At 49.8% G+C, this 16952-nt stretch overlaps 1 protein-coding gene and 1 long non-coding RNA gene across 4 annotated transcripts in view; one reads left to right on the top strand and one right to left on the bottom strand.

Annotated features, from left to right (window-relative positions):
* LOC115640747 (zinc finger protein 501-like) overlaps positions 1–16952 on the top strand; it is a 745273-nt gene that overhangs the window by 283055 nt on the left and 445266 nt on the right. The gene's annotated exons all lie outside the window — the stretch shown is intronic.
* LOC115640924 lies at positions 65–4300 on the bottom strand. The gene is made up of 6 exons (XR_003997947.1): positions 4163–4300; positions 3377–3437; positions 2629–2708; positions 1854–1979; positions 439–626; positions 65–261 (listed from the first exon to the last, which is right to left on the bottom strand). It is a non-coding gene; the product is annotated as an uncharacterized LOC115640924 (long non-coding RNA).

The raw sequence follows: 16952 nt of genomic DNA, 5'->3' as shown, positions 1-16952 counted from the left end.
ATTGAGAACAATACCAGAGTAAAGCAGAAGAAATATCCCCAGCCAGTGCGAAGGCATATTAGAGGTAATTGCTGCACTATGCTGTGCCACTTACATGCATTGGACTTGTTTCAAAATCAAAGCCTCATTGTATTGCAGAAATAACCATGGATAATGATAAACAATAACGTGTCTGATTCAAAAATTCACCTTTATGCTTTTCAAGGTGGTATCCAGATTTGATTGCTTTCCCTCTTTCTGGCAAGTCAGACACTGTGCAACCTGTTTTTGATGGAACAATCTGATGACATGAACATTTCGTTATGGAAATAGTATCACAAGGGAACAGAGTTCACATTTGCACACCAAATATACTTTTATATTTCTTTCATTCATTTTGAACTTCTATTTCAATTGTAAATACCATTCATCAGCATTTTGTTTCATTAGTGTACATACCCAATTGGCAATGTCTTCTGTCATCCCTGGCCAATAGTATTTTGATGTCAGCGCATTCCTGGTTTTGAATATTCCTAGATGTCCACCCTCTGGACTGTCATGATACCTTTTAAAGAGTTGCAGGGCTTCTTTCATGGTATGCACAATGACAACCTTTCTTCCTTTTGCTGAATGGAACAATCTCCCCTCTGTTGATCATAGAAGATGGAGCACAGAGGATGATTAAAGTTTATCTGGGCCCTGGGACAGAGCAATTGTTGGGCACCTACCCACCTTGTCCACTGGCTACACCACCTATGGCCTTATCCCTTTCGTCCTCTTCCCCAGGATCGCAGCCATGTTACACCTGGGCTCCCCACCATTTTGCCGGGCCCACAACTCCTTGGCTCATTTCCCACCCACCCTGCTGTCCCACACAGCACCAGGACTGGAGAAGCTTTGTCCCTGTGTCACGGCCATACCAGGGAGTGAGAGCTCCTCCAGTCCCAGGGCCGTGGTGGAGTTTTGGATCCTGCGGTTCTTTAGGGGACTAAAAGCAGGGTGCTGTGGAGTTTCCTGCCCCACCAGGCACGTCTCCTGGAGATGGGGTCAGGCATAGGGGCTTCCCCTGCTGCCTTGTGGCTTCTGCCAGGGCTGGGGTGTGGGAAAAGTGTTTAACTTAAGCTATAAGTGGTTATTGGCAAAACCATTAATTAATTAAAAGGCATATGGCTATCAAAGACATCTATATACAGTCTGGTTCATAATGCCTTGAGTACAAGGGGGAAATTACAGTGTATAGCGGGGCTGCCCAGAGGAGAGGGGGCAAGTGGGGCAATTTGCCCTGGGCCCCACACGGGCCCCTAGGAGAGTTTTTCAGGGCCCCTGAAGCGGGGTCCTTCACTTGCTCCTTGTGCCCTGGAAAACTGTCGAGGGGCCCGGGCCCCCAGAGCTTCTTTCACTCTTGGTCTTCGCCAGTGGGGGGATCCTTCCTCCAGGGCAGAGGGACGCCCCACAGCTGAATTACTGCTGAAGCAGGGCCCCCCTGCCACCAGAGACCACAGGCCCCGGAGTCCTCTGGGCAGCCCTGGTGTATAGTAAGAAGTTTTTGCTCATTTAACATATAGTGATTGTTGGTGGTGCTTGCAGCAGACCGGATAACATAATTACGAAATGAAACAAAGTCATCAGTTTTTTTTAAATAAAATTTAGACTCATTTCTCACACAACTGCACAGCACACTCCTTTTGTTGCACCACTGGCATAGACAGATTTTCTGGAAAATTTTAATAAAAATAGAGATCCAAATTCCAGTCCCATTGAAGGTAAGATTAACACTCCAAATACTCCCAGTGTTGGGACATCATGACCATCATTTACAGGCTGAAGTTTCCTGTGTTATGTGCCAGTACTATCTTAAAACAAATATTCCTTACCTTCCAATGAAAAGTTGACAGCATATCGACGCAGGTTCAGTCTGCCTGCTTTATTCATTCCTTCAGGATATGTGCTACTCCTTATGTATGCCAAAACATTTGCAATTTTTTCTTCAAAAGATTTCCCTGAGAATTGTTTACAAGAGAAAACAGTTACTTAAGTGCAAACATGGCATATCAATGCATATAAGACTCAAGGCAGAGTTATAAGGTAAGCGATTTACATTGCAAACCCATAAGCAGGGTAAACTTAAATCAACAATACATCATTCATAGGCCAGTGACATGACAGACCTAAATAAATTGCAGGCATGTGCATAATTCTGAAATATCTGTGGCTTGCCAATTTTGGCTGTATTTGCTCAATGAAGAGTGAATGTTCTCAGACATAAGGAGATCAGTACAAAATTGTAACAATGTATAGACCTAGTGACTCAGGACAGTAAATGTAGCAGCAAAAAAATGTCAATAAAAAAAACAAGCAGAGTTGCTTGAAGATAATGGGTTTTGAAAAAATATGTAATCTATAATAATATATGGGGATATACTTATGTCACAGAACTAGGTTATTGAGTCCAATCCCCTGCCTTCACTATCAGGACCAAGTACTGTCCCTGACAGTTTTTTTTGGTCTTGCTTTTTTTTTTTTTTTGGCCATGATCCATAAATGGTCCCCTGAAGGATTAGGCTCACAACCCTGGCTTTAGCAGGCCAATGCTCAAAACACTGAGCTAGCCCTCCCCGCCATGGGAACACATGGAAAATTTCTACTTACTTGCCATTATGTGTATTGAGGTAATTTTTTGCTTGGTGCAACTTTTTTGGAGAAAATCGTTGTCTGGAAATCTGAAGAATCTGAAATAGAGAAACCCCTATAACATACACATATCAGTATCACCTCATTCTCAGCAATGTCTTTAATCTATCGTTTTAATGTAATGAAAGTAATCAATCCTAACATAATGTTACTTGATTATCCAAGAAATTAGATCCCATCATCTAAATTGTTTTACACACAGCAAAATTACTTATATATCAGCCTAAGAAAATAAAAAAAAACAGACACCACACAGATAAACAATATAGAAATTAGGAGCAATAAAGAAATCACCATGATTACAGGCATGCAAACCATTTAAGAAATGATTATACAGTTATTGTAAAGATTCTTTACTATTCAGGCAGTTAGCCAGGAATACCTTTAGTATTTCTGTACTTTTACCAGATTTGCCCATTACTTGGGGTATGCTCATTTATTGGGCTTACTTGTCTGGGTTTTCCACCTGATAATTCTACTGTTCTGGAGGGGGGTGGTTGTGTAACTCGATCAATGTACTCATTGTGTGCCCAATGGAATGAGTCAAACAGCACTTTCAAGCTGACACCTTTATTTGTCCCAGATGTAGCATGTCCCTATCCCCATCTTTACATCACAAGGAGAGCCTAAACAAAGTAAGTTACATTTTTACAGTTTAATACCTGAGTTAGAAAAGGAAACAGAGAGAGAAAATGAGGAAACTCACCCACTCCAGGAAGCTTGAACTCCTGAGTCTTCACTGATGATCTTAGCTCACAGTCTTGAATCTGTCAGGAATAGATGTGGTTACCCAAGGAAGTGGTGGAATCTCCTTCCTTAGAGGTTTTTAAGATCAGGCTTGACAAAGCCCTGGCTGGGATGATTTAGCTGGGGTTGGTACTGTTTTGAGCAGGGGGTTGGACTAGAAGCCTCCTGAGGTCCCTTCCAACCCTGATATTCTATAATTCTATTCTCTGATTCTGAGGCAGAATTTGGGTCTATGCATGCATAAGAATTCTTACTTAAGAGTGAGCAAATGGTTTTGTAGAGAAAATATGCAATAGGTTGAATTGGTTGAAGGGAGAACAGTAGATTTGTTTGTGGGTAAACCGATGACTGCAGGAATTTCTTTAGGCTAGATAATAGGAGCTGATCACTTCTTATTATGGGTGATGTTCCTTCAGGGGGCTGACAATGAAATGTGTCTGCTTCAGTATTTTGGATATCAGTCAGATATCAATCAGAGTTTCAACACTAGAATTTGTCTAAATGCTAAGGTGAGTGTGAATGAAGGTAGGGGAGTTTCCTCAAGCTTGTCACCATGGTTGTAGGTATGCAGGTATGTCTCACACCTCCATTGACTGCTCCATGCAAGTTTTTTGTCTGATCACTTTTGGTTTGGGGGAACAGACAGGATACTAGTTACCAAAGAAGACAGGTATTATCTGTGACTGCTGAGTTCTTAACAGGATATTGATCATAAAATATTTAACCATATGTTGTGACTACTTACATTAAAGAAATCCATTCCATCTTAGTTTAGGAGAGAGAGCAGTGATTGACCAATAATAATCTGGTGTTGCAGATCCCCGTAGTACAGTTGTTTTTTCTTCTCCACTGTCAGTGCAGCTTTTATTTTGGTGAGTTTTGCACAAAGATACAGAAATGTGGACCATCCAAAAGTTCTGCAGCCACTGGTCATCAGCCCAAGCCTTCATTGTTGCAGAAGATTTTTGCACTTGGGAAGGTTCTAAGATGACACCATATAATAAACTTACTGAATATTTGTGAATCAGTTTCTACACACAAGCAATGACGTGTGAAAATAGGACTGTAAGAGCTGAGTTCACAGGCAAGATAAATGCAGCAAAAGGCAATTCTAAAATTTGTGAACTGTTGTGAGACTTCATATAGACAAATAAATATGAGAGTCTTTTAAATACTGAAAATGTGTGATGCAGAGGTTGATGGAATGTAGGGAAATTATTTCACTGCATCATGTCTCCTGTAGAAAGAAAGTAGCACTGGGGCAGCAGATTTTAATATTTTTTGGTGGGATCCAGAAAAGGTCCAAGGGCGTTTTGCTATGGATGGGGGCTTGAGGTCTGTACTGAGTTTACAATGGTGCCAATGGTGCTATGGCAACAGGCCCATCCTGCATCACGTTGCAGACACAGTGCTCAGAATTAAGCGATGTTCTCAGGACTATTGTACTCTATACTAGTTTTCAATTGCCTGATAAATGTTTCAGCCATGCCACCTTTTCACTCAGCTATATCCTGATTAGTGGTGACTGGGAATGGGGGACACGTGCAGGGAGTGTAGTAGATGCCAATTTGAGGTGAATATTCTCTTGTCCAGACTATACTGGGTTTATGGTGCTTTGTGCCGTGGACAGGAGCAAAGTGGCTGGTGAATAACCAAGAATCTGGTTAATAATTGTTCTCTAAATTCTGCTTTCTTCTTTCTCTCTCTGTGAAGTATCACTAATTCAAAATAGTACTGTTCAAATTGACTGGATAATGGTAATAGCATAATCTCTTCTTATAACATTGTATACCTTACTACCAAATTTTTATATTCAATACTTACTATTCATAATACAATAAATCCAACATAAACAAAACATAAGAAAAGCTTTTTTTCTGCATCTTCTTTAAACTTTACCAGTTATCTCTTGCTTCAGAATGCCTCATGAGTCGCCCATATTGTTTACAATAGGATTCAACATGTGGCTTGGAAGCTGACTCTTTATTGATTCCTGAAGAGCTGGGAGCTCAATATTCATCCCAGATAGATACTATATGCAGAAGCACGGCTCTGTATATATCGGGGGGACGGGAATTATTTATCTTTGTGCATATATAATGGTGTTTGGTGTTTGTAAGACAAGGTATAATACTGAACTGTGTAAAAGAGAGGTTGGGAGGCTCCAGGAAGGTGTGTAAAGTGTTGGGATGTCAGGATCCCGGAGGCGCTCTCACCCCCACACTAGGGCGGTGTTCAGGGCTGGCTTTAGGAAGTGCAGGGCCCAATTTGAACATTTTTGATGGCGCTCCGGCAGGGATGACTAAAAAAAAAAAAAGTGTAAAAAAAAGCCATTCATTTCTTAGCAACCAGTTCCCTATAACAAGTTCTGATTTAAGGGATGTGCCACAGTATGTATTTTTTGTACCAATAGGGTTACCATACGTCTGTATTTTCCTGGATGGCGATTTAAGACCCAAAAAGCCTGACATATCTGGGAAAATAGAGATTTATGTTAACCCTACCTAAAGTTCTTTTTTAAACAGATGGGTCTGAACTAGAAATGAGCTCTGTTTCACATGTGTGGGTCCCCGCCACTCCCTGGGGGTGTGCTAGGGTGACCAGATGTCCTGATTTTATAGGGACAGTCCCAATTTTCTGATCTTTTTCTTATATAGGATCCTATTACCCTCCATCCTATCCCGATTTCTCATACTTGCTATCTGGTTACCCTAAGGTGTACACAGGTGTGGGTCCCAGCTGCTCCCTGCCCCCCCCATTGAAGCAGGTGTGCAGGGTTTCTACCCTGGGAACTGCAGGGCAGCAGTGGACATGAGGCTGGCTGGAGGCAGGGCAGGGTCTGACTGGAGGAAGGTTCTGGCTGCAGGCAGGGCAAGGGGTGTGGGGATGGCTGGAGATAGGTATGTGTGGGGTGGGGTGGGGTGGGCTGGCTGGCTTCAGGCAGGGCCACAGGGGGCTGAGGCATGGGTTGGCAGGGCTGGAGACAGAGGAGTGCAGGACTGGCTGGCTTCAGGCAAGGGTGTGTGGCAGGGGTTGGCTGGAGACAGGGCAGGAGGTGGTTGGCTGGAGATAGGGCAGGGGATGCAGGGCTGGCTCCAGCCCCTGCTGGGAGCCCCAAGCCCTTTAAATTGCCCCCTGGGGAAGCCGGGCCACCCCAGTACAGTGCACTCGCTCTTGCCGGTACACCAAACCGGGGCAGGGCCTGATTCAGGGGAATTGGTTGAATTGGCCTAAAGCCAGCCATGCCAGTATATCCAGGACATTACTCGCACACTTTTCCCCCATTACTACCTAGTAGTTGCACTGTCAGCTCCCATAGCTACTTACGTTGCAGCATTGTTGTTAAAACTAAATTGGGAAGAAAGACTGATTCAGAACCTGTCTAATGGTTACGTTATTGTTAAAGGGTGTGGTGAGGTGTAAACTTGGAGAGAGGAAGGTTTCTGTGATGTCGCAAACTGTACTACAGTCATACAGTATCTCAAATGCCAAGCTGCATTTCAGTGATCTGAGGTCTGAAGAACAGTGTGGAACTAGCTATTTTATGGGATGTCTACATTTCATCCTGTAGTAACATAACTGGTGATAGGAAAGCAGGGAGAGAGAAGTGTGTGTGTGTGTGCACGCGCGCGCGCGCTTGGCAAGGCTGGTGGCCACGGGGCCAATGGGTGTGGGGGGGCTGAGTGGGATCTCAGGAGTCATGTCTCAGAGATCTGCCCTGCTCCCCAGCAATGCTCCAGCTCTGAGCTGTCTCCACTGCCTGGGATCTGTGGGGCCCCACCTGCCTCCCCGGGGGAAGAGCCACCTGGGACTGGTGCAGAGGCTGGGCCAGTCTCGGCCAGTCACAGGGGACAGTAGGGGGTGGGGAGAGGCTGAACTGGGTCCTGAGGGAGCTTGGGCTGGGTAGGCTGTGCTCCAGCCCGGCTGATTGCACCACTCATAGACTCATGGACTCATAGACTCATAGGTCAGAAGGGACCAATCTGATCATCTAGTCTGACCTCCTGCACAAGGCAGGCCACAGAAACCCACCCATCCAATTTTATAACAACCCCTGTCCCAGGACCGAGTTATTGAAATCCTCAAAACTGGTTTGAAGACCTCAAGTTGCAGAGAAACTACCAGCAAGCGGCCCGTGCCCCACGCTGCAGGGGAAGGCGAAAAACCTCCAGGGCCCCTGCCAATCCGCCCTGGAGGAAAATTCCTTCCCGACTCCAAATATGGCGATCAGCTAAACCCTGAGCATGTGGGCAAGAGAGTCACCAGCCAGCACCCAAGAAGGAATTCTCTGCAGTAACTCAGTTCCCATTCCATCCAACATCTCCCCGCAGACCATTGAGCAGACCTATCTGGTGGTAATCCAAGATCAATTGCCCAAATTAACAATCCTATCATAACATCCCCTCCATATACTTATCAAGCTTTGTCTTAAAGCCAGGAAAGTCTTTTGCCCCTACTACTTCCCTCGGAAGGCTGTTCCAGAACTTCACTCCCCTAATGGTTAGAAACCTTCGTCTAATTTCAAGTCTAAACTTCCTAATATCCAGTTTATACCCATTTGTCCTCGTGCCTACATTAGTACTAAACTTAAATAATTCCTTTCCCTCCCTAACGTTAACCCCCTTGATATATTTATATAGAGCAAGCATATCCCCCCACAGCCTTCTTTTGGCCAGGCTAAACAAGCCAAGCTCTTTGAGTCTCCATTCATAAGGCAGTTTTTCCATTCCTCGGATCATCCTTGTAGCCCGTCTCTGAACCTGTTCCAGTTTGAATTCATCCCTCTTGAACATGGGACACCAGAACTGCCCACAGTATTCCAGATGGGGTCTCACCAACGCCTTGTATAACAGTACTAACACCTCCTTTTCCTTGCAGGAAATACCCCGCCTGATGCATCCCAAAATCGCACTTGCTTTTTTAACAACCATATCACATTGGCGACTCATAGTCATCCTGCTATCAACCAGTACCCCAAGGTCCTTCTCCTCCTCCGTCGCCTCCAACTGATGCGCCCCCAACATATATCCAAAATTCTTATTATTAATTCCTAAATGCATAACCTTGCACTTTTCACTATTGTATTTCATCCTATTTCTATTACTCCAGTTTACAAGTTGGTTCAGATCTTCCTGAATAGTATCCCTGTCCTTCTCTGTGTTAGCAATACCCCCCAGCTTCGTGTCATCCGCAAACTTTATTAGCACATTCCCGCTCTTTGTGCCAAGGTCAGTAATAAAAAGGTTAAATAAGATCGGTCCCAAAACCGATCCTTGAGGGACTCCACTAGTGACCTCCTTCCAGCCTGACAATTCACCTTTCAATACGACCCTCTGGAGTCTCCCCTTTAACCAGTTCCTTATCCACCTTACAACTTTCATATTCATTCCCATCTTTTCCAATTTGACTAACAGTTCCCCGTGCGGAACTGTGTCGAACGCCTTACTGAAATCTAGGTAAATTATATCTACCGCATTTCCTTTATCTAAGTAATCCGTCATCTTCTCAAAGAAGGAGATCAGATTGGTTTGACACGATCTACCTTTAGTAAATCCATGTTGCAATTCGTCCCAATTACCATTGACCTCTATGTCCTTAATTACTTTCTCCCTTAAAATTTTTTCCAAGACCTTGCATACTACAGACGTTAAGCTAACAGGCCTATAATTACCCGGATCACTTTTATTCCCTTTCTTAAAAATAGGAACTACATTAGCAATCCTCCAGTCATACGGCACAACCCCCGAGTTTATCGAATGCTTAAAAATTCTCGCTAACGGGCTCGCAATTTCACGCGCCAGTTCCTTTAATATCCTCGGATGGAGATTGTCCGGGCCCTCCGACTTCGTCCCATCGAGCTGTTCAAGTACGGCCTCTACCTCAGTTGCAGTAATATCCACTTCCATATCCACATTCCCGCTTATCATCCCTCCATCATCGCAAGGTTCCTCACTAGTCTTATTAAAAACTGAAGCAAAGTACTTGTTTAGATGTTGGGCCATGCCTAGGTTATCCTTAACCTCCATTCCATCCTCAGTGTATAGCGGCCCCACTTCTTCTTTCTTTGTTTTCTTCTTATTTATGTGGCTGTAGAACCTTTTACTATTGGTTTTGATTCCCTTTGCAAGGTCCAGTTCAATGCGGCTTTTAGCCTTCCTCACTTTATCCCTACATGTTCTGACCTCACCAGGAGTTTTCCTGCCCCATGACCAGCTCTGGTTGTGCTGCCCGCTCAGCCTGGCAGACACAGTCACCTCCCATCAGGGCTGGCTATTGTGGCTGGGGGTTAGGGTGTGGCCAGTGATGAGCTGCCAAAATCTTAACAACCAGTTCACTATAAAAAGTTCTGATTTAAAGGTGGGGAGCTGGGGCTGGGGGAGACATACTGGTGGGGCTGGGGGCCCCTCCAGGGCCCGGGCCAGTTGCCCCGCTTGCCCCCTCCCCTCTCCTCTGGCCAGCCCTGGAGATTGCAGCAGGACACACACACCCCCGCCACCTTGCCAGGCCTCTCAAAAAGCGGCCGCAGGACAACACTCTCAAGCTCAGCTGAGCTGCCAAGCTGATGTCGGTGGCTGAACACGCTGCAGTGGGGGGAAACGGGGCAAGGGCCAGGGGAGCCTCAGCCTCCCCAGTTGGGAATCCTGGGAGCAACAGGATGGTCCAGCCAGGGCCGGCGCTTCCATTTAGGTGGCCTAGGTAATCGTCTAGGGCGCCAGGATTATTGGGGGGCGGCATTTTGCCGGGGGTGGGGTGGCAGGCGGCTCCGGTGGACCTGCCTGCGGACAGTCCGCTGCTCCCGAGGCTCCAATGGACCTCACACAGGCACGCCTGCGGCAGCTCCAGTGGAGCCGTGGATCAGCGTGCGGGGCAGCCAAATGGCCGTGTGCCTAGGGCGCTAAAAACACTAGCGCCGGTCCTGGGTCCAGCCTGCGGACTGGAGTTCTTTGCCCACCTTCTGGCCCTTTAACAACCGGTTCTCTATGGAGGTCTAATTTTAGCAGCCGGTTCTTGGAGCTGTGGGAACCGGCTTCAGCTCACCACTGGATGTGGGAGGGTAGGTCTCTAGTGGGTCTGGGGGGATGCTGGGCAGTGGGGGCGTGGAGAGATCTGTGTGTGTTGGGGCACTGGGAAGTGTGGGGTGTCTGTGCGGGGCACTGTGCAGTTGTGGTGGTGGGGCAGTGGGGATCTGGGGGGGGGCTCAGTTGTGGAAGGGCTGTGGGGGGTCTTCAGCTAGGGGGTGACTGGGCAGTAAGAGGATCTGTTGAGTGGTTCTGAGTAGGTGGGGAAGTGGTCTGGGAGGGCACTGGGCACGGGGGTTTGTGGGGGTCTCTGGGTGGTGTGGCACTGGGCGTAGGGAGTCAGAGGGGTGCTGGGCAGGAGTGTGTGGACGGGTCTCTGGGTGGTTTGGCACTGGGCATAGGTAGTCAGAGGGATGCTGGGCAGGGGTGTGTGTGTGGGGGTCTCTGAGTGGTGTGGCACTGGGCGTAGGTAGTCAGAGGGGTGCTGGGCAGGGGTGTGTGTGGGGGGGTCTCTGGATGGTGTGGCACAGGGCGTAGGGAGCCAGAGGGGTGCTGGGCAGGGGTGTGTGTGGGGGGGTATCTGGGTGGTGTGGCACTGGGCATAGGTAGTCAGAGGGGTGCTGGGCAGGGGTGTGTGGGGGGGTGTCTCTGGATGGTGTGGCACTGGGCGTAGGGAGCCAGAGGGGTGCTGGGCAGGGGTGTGGGGGGGTATCTGGGTGGTGTGGCACTGGGCATAGGTAGTCAGAGGGGTGCTGGGCAGGGGTGTGTGGGGGGGTGTCTCTGGATGGTGTGGCACTGGGCATAGGTAGTCAGAGGGGTGCTGGGCAGGGGTGTGTGTGTGTGGGTCTCTGGGTGGTGTGGCACTGGGCGTAGGGAGTCAGAGGGGTGCTGGGCAGGAGTGTGTGGACGGGTCTCTGGGTGGTTTGGCACTGGGCATAGGTAGTCAGAGGGGTGCTGGGCAGGGGTGTGTGTGGGGGGTCTCTGGGAGGTGTGGCATTGGGCATAGGTAGTCAGGGGTGCTGGGCACGGGTGCGGGGGGGTCTCTGGGTGGTGTGGCACTGGGCGTAGGGAGCCAGAGGGGTGCTGGGCAGGAGTGTGTGGAGGGGTCTCTGGGTGGTGTGGCACTGGGCGTAGGGAGTCAGAGGGGTGTTGGGCAGGGGTGTGTGGGGGGTCTCTGGGTGGTGTGGCAGTGGGCGTAGGGAACCAGAGGGGTGCTGGGCAGGGGGGTAGCATGGTGCAGCATGGGCCCACACCGAAGGGGAAGAAGCAGGATGGCAGCACAGGGCTGGGCTGGACAGTGCCCGTCTGGCAGCTCCCGGGTTGTAAACAGGGCCCTTGTACTGGGCTGGGTGTTTGAGTGAGGGGTGCAGGCTCTGACCTGGGGTATAGCAGGGGGTGCAGACATGTGGGCTCTGGGAGGGAGTTAGCAACTCAGCACGTTGTGTAAGAGAAAGAAGCTGCAGTGATTTCATACAGACATAGAAAGTGACAGAGACACTTTTACAAAGTCAAAACGTGAGAGGCGGAGTTTGAGGGAGGGAGGGGGCGTCTGTACAATATTTCACCGCATTCAGCCTCCTGGCTGGAGCAGTAACAGCCCTGCAACACTTGTGTGAGACAGAGAGGATCTGCGGTGTCTAAGCTTTGACAATGTAGGAATTGGCAGGTCTGTGCCTTTAAGACCCAGCCCCAGGAACCCGCCCCCTGCTCCGGGGCTGACATGCAGCGTCCTGGGAGCAGAACGAAAACAGCCTCTGCCCCCCCCCCCCCCCCCCCACAACCCCCGACACCCCCAGATTTCCGAGCACAGCGGATGGCTCATCCCCAGGGGTCGCTGTTCCCCCCTCTTCCCCTCCCTAAACGGGGGGTTTGTCCCCGCACAGGGTCTGGCAGCGTCTCCGCCCCCGGGCTTAACCCCGGCTACCACCCCCCACCCCCGATTTTCCCCATTCAGCCCCTCTCCCGCCGCTACTTACAGCAGTTTGATCCCCCCTGGCCAGTAAATTTTTGCCCCCTGCTCAGACCCTGGCAGCCCCCCCGCACCCAAAGCTGAGTTAGGGGCCTAAATGCCCTATACAATGCATGGGCTTCACAGGCACCTTACAGTGCGATTCACAAAAGCCAGCTCGCTAGGCGGGGAGCCATCTAAGCTAGCCAAGGGGGGAGGCATGTCCTAAGCCCTGCCCCCTCTCACAGACACATGGCTAAATCGGGGCTGCAGAGGGGCATCTATGTCTGCTTAAGCAACCCACAGATGGGAACCCAGCATCTGAAGTCAGGTGCCTCAGGTGTTTCTTGCTGGAATGAGGTAGGCACCTGCCTCGCTCCACAGGAGCAGGGGAGAGAAGGTGGGTTTGGTGCTATCACCTGCCTTACAACATTTAGCCCCATGGTGAGAGCACTCAGCTGGTATGTGGTATGTTCAGTTCTCCCATCAAGCTGCGTGCAGCAGCTCACGAACGTGAGTACCAGCCTCAGGGCAAACAGTTATAAACCAGGGCACAGACCTCCCACTGGTCTTGTGTCCTGTATTTAGACTTCACCTCCTAGGTATCAAATGAGAACACTCAAGCACTAGAATAGCCTGACCATGGGGTCACAGACAGTCTCCTTGGGTTCTCCAGCCTATCTTGCTGCTTTTCTGTCTCCTCCCCTGCCGCATCTCCCTGCTCCCCCTGCCAGGGTGCCAACATTCCCAGTAGCTACTGACCACAGGTCTCTATGGTTAAAGCCACCAGCTGCTCTATCCTAGAGACAGAGCTGGATGAAGGTTATGAGGGACCTAAGGCTAATGCGAGGGATGGGCCTAAGTATGAAATACATATTGCAAAAAAATTATGTCATCAAACATTTCTCTACATACATATTTACATATTATTTATTTATATAATATTAACAAGTTTATTCTACTCTGACTACACTCTGTTCTTCAAACAGACACTTCTAAGTAAGAGGAAGCATGAGGGATGCTCTGCTCTCCTTCTCTTAGGCCTTCTTCCTCCTAGGTCAGAGGTGAGCAAAGCTTTTGGCCCGAGGGCCACATCAGGGGTCGGAAATGGTATGGCGGCTGGGTGTGGCCAGGTCCCTGCCTGCTATCCGATCCCCCTAGTTTCCTGCCTGCCCGGACTCCTGCCCCATCCAACCCCCACTGCTCCCTGTCCCCTGACCACCCCCCCAGAACCCTCACCCTGTCCCCTAACTGCCCCCCGGACCATTGCCCCCGGATCATTGCCCCAGCCCACTGACCGCCCCGACCCATATCCACACCCCCACCTGCTGACCGCCCCTCCAGAGCCCCCTGTCCCCTATCCAACCCCCCTGCTCCCCTTCCTGTTAGTGTGCTGTCCAGATGGAGCCAGCCATGCCACGCAGCCCAGAGCACCAGGGCAGGCTGGCAGCTCTGTACCACACCGCCTGGCAGGAGCTTGCAGCCCTGCCACCCAGGGCATTGCGCTGGCCAGAGCCATAACAAGGAATTTTTGCACCCGAGGCAAGGGCCGGCTCCAGGTTCTTCGGCGGCAATTCGGTGTTGGGTCCCTCAGTCCCTCTCGGAGGGAAAGAACCGCCACCGAATTGCCGCCGATCGCAACTTTTTGTTTTCTTCTCTGCCGTGCTTGGGCAGTAGAGCTGCACCCCTCCGCTTTGCGCACCCAAGGCAAGTGTCTCACTCGCCTTGCCCTTGTTACGGCGTGGGGGCTGGCAGCGCAGCGAGCTGAGGCTGTGGGGGTGGGGGAAACACCTCTGCAACATTCCCCATCCTGCTCACCTCTTTCAATCTTGCGCTTCTACTCTCAGCTCTCCACGTGGTGTCAAGTATCAGAGGGGTAGCCGTGTTAGTCTGGATGTGGATCTGTAAAAGCAGCAAAGAATCCTGTGGCACCTTATAAACTAACAGACGTTTTGGAGCATGAGCTTTCGTGGGTGAATACCCACTTTGTCAGATGCATATAGTGGTAATTTCCAGGGGCAGGTATATATGTGCAAGCAAGCTAGAGATAACGAGGTAGTTCAATGAGGGAGGATGAGGCCCTGTTCTAGCAGTTGAGGTGTGAAAACCAAGGGAGGAGAAACTGGTTTTGTAGTTGGCAAGCCATTCACAGTCTTTGTTTAATCCTGAGCTGATGGTGTCAAATTTGCAGATGAACTGAAGTTCAGCAGTTTCTCTTTGAAGTCTGGTCCTGAAGTTTTTTTGCTGCAGGATGGCCACCTTAAGGTCTGCTATAGTGTGGCCAGGCAGGTTGAAGTGTTCTCCTACAGGTCTTTGTATATTGCCATTCCTAATATCTGCTTTGTGTCTATTTATCCTTTTCCGTAGACACTGTCCAGTTTGGCCGATGTACATAGCAGAGGGGCATTGCTGGCACATGATGGCATATATTACATTGGTGGACGTACAGGTGAATGAACTGGTGATGGTGTGGCTGATCAGGTTAGGTCCTGTGATGGTGTCGCTGGTGTAGATATGTGGGCAGAGTTGGCATCGAGGTTTGTTGCATGGATTGGTTCCTGAGCTAGAGTTACTATGGTGCGGTGTGAAGTTACTAGTGAGAATATGTTCCAGGTTGGCAGGTTGTCTGTGGGTGAGGACTGGCCTGCCACCCAAGACCTGTGAAAGTGTGGGATCATTGTCCAGGATGGGTTGTAGATCCCTGATGATGCGTTGGAGGGGTTTTAGCTGGGGGCTGTATGTGATGGCCAGTGGAGTCCTGTTGGTTTCTTTCTTGGGTTTGTCTTGCAGTAGGAGGCTTCTGGATACACGTCTGGCTCTGTTGGTCTGTTTCCTTATTTCCTCGTGCGGGTATTGTAGTTTAGAGAATGCTTGGTGGAGATTTTGTAGGTGTTAGTCTCTGTCTGAGGGGTTAGAGCAGATGTGGTTGTACCTCAGTGTTTGGCTGTAGACAATGGGAGATGGGTCATGGCATGGCTGGGACAGCCCCGCTCCACCCAGCCCAGTACAAGGGCACTGTTTAGAAACTGGCAACTGCCAAGTGCACACTGGCCCACCTGGCCCTGCGCTGTTGCCATTGTGCTTCTTCCCTTGGGAGCAGGCCCATGCCACACTATGCTATCATCCCCCCCCACCCACCCAGCACCCCTTTGACCCCCTACACCCAGTGCCAAACCACCCAGAGACCTCCACAAATCCCTATGCCCAGTGCCCTCCCACAGACCACTATGCTCAGCACACCCCCACCCACCCAGAGGCCCCCTACAGATCCCTTCACTGCCCAGTGCCCCCCACAGCCCCACCGCCACAACTGCACAGTGCCTCACACAGACTCCCCCATGCTTCCCAGCGCCCCAACACACATAGATCTTCCCCACTGCACAGCCCCCAACACATACACAGATCTCCCCACCCCCCACTGCCCAGTGTTCCCCCCAAAAACCCATTCTCCATTCCCCAGCACCTCAAAACACACAAACCTTCCCCACTGCTGAGCACCTCCCACCCCTCACTGCCCAGCACACCCCACCAGGCCCTCTAGAGACCTACTTTCCCACACGCGAACCCTCTGTCCACAATAGCCGGCCCTGATAGGAGGCAGGAGGCCGGATCTGGCTTTGTGGATGGGTTAGAGGAATCCATAATGGGCCCCTTCCCGTGTGGGCCTGGCGCCACAGTGCCATTGTAAACCTGGTACTGATGCCAAGCCCCCTCGCTGCTGTCCCAGGTGCTACTTTACTGCTTTAGGAGACTTGGTGCAGTGAAATAATTTACCTACATTCCCTCAAACTCTGTGTCACATTTTGAGTATTTAAAAGAGTCTCTTATCACTATATGACTACGTGAAGTCTCACAACAGTTCACAAATTTGTTTTATCTGCTGATGTGATTCCCTGAATTGTGCTCTCTTCCTTGTAATCCATTTTAATTCTAGTTTGGCTCCTTTAAAAATGTTATTTCTATTACTCTGAACACTTTGTCATTTACCTGTTTGAACAAGGCTGGAGGAGTGTAGCTGAGCTGCCATGCCGTTTGCTGGGAGACAGGCCGAGCTGACCACTCACCAGAGGGGAGAGGAAAGCACAGCACTGAGGTACAATGCACCTTCTCTCTCGCGCCTGCAACTAGGGCTTTGGAGCTGTGCTCCAGCTTCAGAGCAAGCTCCAGGCAAAAACCTGCAGCTCCACTGCTCCAGAGCTGCTCTGTGCTCTGGCTCCAGGATCCGCTCCAAAGCCTTGCTTGCAATGGAGAAGCATGAGTCCAGCCCAGGAGGCTGATCAGCTGCTCCACAACCTGGCAAAGTTGTCCCAGCAGTAGGCGGTTCAGACCACCTCTCTGGTCATAGGCTCACAGCAGAGTTGAGAAAGGAAAAGGACACATGAGGGGCAGAGGATAAAGTTATGTCCCAGGTGGGGGTTGGGATTTCATTGCAGGAAGTGGAGGCGGTCTCTGGGTCCCTCTTCGACTCACCCTGCTCAGGCCATCTCTGTCCATTTGGCTGAGGGTGAGCCCGGGGTCCCAGAAGCCACTGGGAGAGGCTGCCAGACAGTAGCCAGTTCCATTCCAGT

The sequence above is a fragment of the Gopherus evgoodei genome, unplaced genomic scaffold (genome assembly GCF_007399415.2).
Source record: "Gopherus evgoodei ecotype Sinaloan lineage unplaced genomic scaffold, rGopEvg1_v1.p scaffold_32_arrow_ctg1, whole genome shotgun sequence".
In the NCBI taxonomy this organism is placed as follows: domain Eukaryota; kingdom Metazoa; phylum Chordata; order Testudines; family Testudinidae; genus Gopherus; species Gopherus evgoodei.
Note: the sequence above shows the minus strand (reverse complement) of the source record. Positions and strands in the feature narration are given on the sequence as shown.